The sequence below is a fragment of the Magallana gigas genome, chromosome 6 (genome assembly GCF_963853765.1).
Source record: "Magallana gigas chromosome 6, xbMagGiga1.1, whole genome shotgun sequence".
Lineage (NCBI taxonomy): Eukaryota > Metazoa > Mollusca > Bivalvia > Ostreida > Ostreidae > Magallana > Magallana gigas.
Window position 1 is genome coordinate 15,818,073 of NC_088858.1, and position 4,853 is coordinate 15,822,925.

Below are 4,853 nucleotides of genomic sequence, written 5' to 3' on the forward strand. Positions count from 1 at the left end.
AACAATTTAGAAGTTTTTTGCAGTCGTATGTATTCCTACGCCAGAGTTCAATATAGTCTCGTTCAACCATCGGCTGTCTCCGTACATCTCCGACAAGCAGAGAGTCAGTCTATAGTTAGAGGTCGCATCATCAAGCTATCACGTGACCTCAGTGGTATCTCTTACTTGTCGGAGACTAACGGAGACAGCCGAGCATCTTGTTGAACGAGACTAGAGTTCATTATTGGTTGGATCCATACAATTTTTGAAAATTTTCGAGTACCGATACATAGTTTGATGAAATCAATTCTATTTTTAAATATTACACAACATGATTCATAAGAGGTTTTCTCGAAATTCTTGTCGAAAAAGTCCGAGAATTCATATTATAAAAATGTGTGTAATTCAAATACAGATTATAAACTACTTGCCAAGCAAAATAACTGATCTTCGTTTATATTTTTTTTCATTTGACTGAATCAAAATTATATTAATTCTTTAAAGAAAATTTTCAATGGTTTTGGATATTTTAAATCGAGGATTAAGTAAAGTGACATTTCTTTATTAGTCTTAATGGCTTGGAACGTTTTACTTATATTATACGATTTTCGCATTATCGATTATTTTGTAGACCCGATAACGGTGACATTCTTTCTGGCTTTTTTGATGAGAAAAAAGACTAAAATGGATGGGCCCTAGTACAATAGGGGTTATACAGATGTTATCTATATCCATACTTATAAATTAAGACATTTTGCAAATAAACTTCAAAATGTCCGCACCAGAGTAACTGCTTACACCTATTCCACACATGTGAGATGATGTCCGTAAGGTATAATTGAATTTCAACTGATAAGTTATTATTGTGAATTTAATCAAAGACCTACTTTCATTTTCGATAAAAAGCCTGAAATAGCAAAAACGAGAGTAAGGTGGTGAACACGCTTTGGCAGATCAAAGTAAGGGGTAAAGAGTGAATATATTTTCTTCTATGAGCCTATTTAGAGAATACATTTTAAAGAGATAAGATTTGACAAATGTTGAATGAATAAAATTAGCCAATTCGTTTCTTCAGTGGGTTATATTAGTTTTGATACTCATTCACTTTTGAGAGAATGCATGGGATAGTACTTTCCAGAACAGAGTAACCTAGAACGCGAGTTGACTAATAAACGAAAAGTGTAGGACGAGTTCATCATGCATCGCGGACAGACTTCAATTAATACAAAAAGGCAATAAATAAAATGGAACAATTTAAAGTGATTTTAGTTTTTGATGGAACGAACTTTCCAGAAAGGGGTGCCCAGAAACGAGTTGTGTAACAACGCACTTTGAAAAAAATTTTCAAAGTGCGTTAAATTTTGGACAAAATTAACCCACTTTGAATTTTTTTTTCAAAGTGCGTTAAATTTTGGTCCAATTCAACGCACTTTGAAATATTTTTTCAAAGTGCGTTTTGAGTGTAGACCAATATGTTTTACATCATGACACGTAACGCACTTTGAAAAAATAAATTCTTAATTTATTTTATCTAACATTTAGATGTATAGTTGTGTTTATATATGAAATATTAATTGACATTTCGTTTAATTTTCGATGAACCGATACGGCAATTCACTCTTTCAGCACGGAAGATAATAGCGTCAGATGGTATTGACAAGGACGTTTCTCATGCGCTGATCCATAATGTATGGAACAATCTTTGAAGGGGATTATTGCACCTGCCGCGGCCATTGAAATAACAAAACAAAAAGATTCAATAGGGCACATATACATTTCATAATTCTTCCCTTTCCCAACTTTGCGGGTGAAAAGCGATGATTGTTCAAATCAATTTAACATCACATGAAAGTATACACTATGAATTTTAAATTCGTTTTTTTTTTCTTAAACAAAACAAGAATGTATTAATAAACGTTAAAAACGTTGTTCTTACCCACTTTATGATGTCTATGTATAAGGTCGCTAACTTTTGAATTCAATTCAGTCGTTATTTAAATTTCAGTTCTGATATGTAGTAAAGAAGATCTTTTAGCATCAAATAATGAAAACAAAATTATAAAATGGATCATTAAAAGAATTTTTGAAATCCTATTTTTACATTCTTTATACTGAATGTACATTTCAGCCAATTATAAAAATATATTTTAATATTTAGCACTAAGTAATTTTACGGCTACTTCTGTTGAAATAGCCCTTCAATTCGAAAAGAATAATATGAACTTGTCCAAAGAATCGCGTAGACAGGGATTTTGAAATATAGATCTATAAAATGTAATATGAGCGAGAGCTACTTAAAAAAAAAAGGTATACTTTATACACCAAAAAACGAAGAAAGAGATGCCTTATTGACATTTATGTCTTTGTTGAAACTTAAAGGAATTTGATTTAAAATTACTGCAATACGATGCTTCCACTCAAATTTGAGCTTTCCTGGCCTAATAGTTTTTGAGAAGAAGATTTTTAGAGATTTATTCTATATATTCCTTTGTAAAACTTGATTCCCCAATTGTGGCCCCACCCTACCCCCGGGGACCATGATTTGAACAAACTTGAATCTACACTATCTGAGGATGCTTCCACTGAAATTTGAGCTTTCCTGGCCTAATAGTTTTTGAGAAGAAGATTTTTGAAGATTTTCTCTATATATTCCTATGTAAAACTTGATCCCCCCTTGTGGCCCCACCCTACCCCAGGGACTATGATTTGAACAAACTTGAATCTACACAATCAGAGGATGCTTTCATTTTTAATTTGAGCTTTTCTGGACGAATAGTTTTTGAGAAGATTTTTAAAGATTTTCTCTACATATTCCTATGTAAAACTTGATCCCCCTATTGTAGCCCCACCCTACCCACAGGGACCATGATTTGAACAAACTTGAATCTACACTACCTGAGGATGCTTCCATTTTAATTTAAGCTTTCCTGGCCAAATAGTTTTTGAGAAGAAGATTTTCTCTATATATTCCTTTGTAAAACTTGATTCCCCAATTGTGGCCCCACCCTACCCCCGGGGACCATGATTTGAACAAACTTGAATCTACACTATCTGAGGATGCCTCCACACAAGTTTAAGCTTTTCAGGCCGAATAGTTTTTGAGAAGAAGATTTTTGAAAAATACCAACAAATTTTCAATAATTCTCAATTATCTCCCCTTTAAACAGGGCGTGGCCCTTCATTTGAACAAACTTGAATCCCCTTCACCTAGTGGTGCTTGGGCCAAATTTGGTTGAAATCTGCCCAGTGGTTCTTGAGAAGAAGATGAAAATGTGAAAAGTTTACAACGACGACGACAGACAACGGACAAATTGTGATCAGAAAAGCTCATTTGAGCCTTTGGCCCGGTGAGCTAAAAATTCAGATGATTTCAGGATTTTTTTAAAAGAATTTTCGCTAATTATTAATTAGCGAAGCTTGATTGAGAAAAAAATAAAAGCAAATTGGTAATCTTTAAGTACCAGTGATGTTTAAAATATATAAAACAAAAGACAGTACTCTTCCGATTTATCGGTATTAAAGCCCAAAAATTCGAGTCTATTATTTTAATATAGTAGTATAGATGGTGCATACAGTTTAAATAGCATTTAATTTCATCGAAATGAAATGATCGCCAGAATGATCAAAGTACTGAGAGTACTGAAAGACGGGGTCTTGAAAGTTTGAATTTGTAATTGTCCTGGATTTCCTCGATTATGCTTCCAAAATTTATGAGTCTGAATTAGTTCTTACAATCTATGTTATAGCTTTTTTGCAATTTTCTGATACTTTGTCTAAATTTGACTCAATCCCGGCCTTCATAATTGTAGAAAATTGACACAACAGTATATTATGTAAAATAAGACCCCAAGGAAAAATTTTAAAAATTACTACTTACCGGGAAAAATCAAACAACTATATCAAAGTAGATAATTTTAATCATTAGATTAATTCAATTTTGTGATCCAAGGGATAATCCACAAGTCAAACGGTATCCGTAATAAAAGTTTTATGAAAACCCCGAAAACTCTAAAACTACTGAATTAACAAACAAAGTGAACATTTGTATACCGATAACAAACACAGGCACCTGACGTTAGAAATATTTTTTTTACAATAAGATTCCAAGAACTTCACGTCAGTCAATTTCGCTTATATTGAAATACGGATATATTGAAATAATTTGCATGGTCCCCTGAATTTCAATATATCCGGAGTAGGCTGTATTTACAAAAACTCTTTATTTAGTTTTTAAATTACTTTTTTAAAACTTATTGACTTTTCACAATTAAAGTAATGGTAATGCATTACTTTACTCATGTAATGGTAATGTAATGTATTACTTCAAGAAAATTAAGTAATGGTAATGGTAATTTAATGCCCTAATTCATGAAGTAATGGTAATGTAATGCATTATTTTACAATGTAATTCACCCCAAGCCTGATTCCAACTAAGCCGGAAAACATAAACATTAACATTTAACTTGGTTCTTCAATCGATAAGATTGTATATTTTATATGATTTTTAAGTCTTCCAAAATGTATAATCTATTATAGATTTTGCTTACAATGCATTGTTTAAAATTTAAATTCAGTTTAATCAACTAAATAGCCAACAAACGGCAAATTCAGACTTTTTTTTATTTTCTTTGTAGAAAATTCCTTTAGAGACGAACAGCAGTCATACCGCAAGTAGACTGGAAACCAATGAAAGACCTATTTAATTTGTAAACATCTGTGTGTAACCGTCCCGATTTTAACTTCGGCTTGCGCATGAAGTTTGGTAGTATTAAGGTGAAAGATTGTCAAAATAAAATTCACAACTTTTCAAAAATGGCACATTGCGTTTGGGAACTTTAATTTCGATTCCACCATCAACCTCTTCTATTGATTAA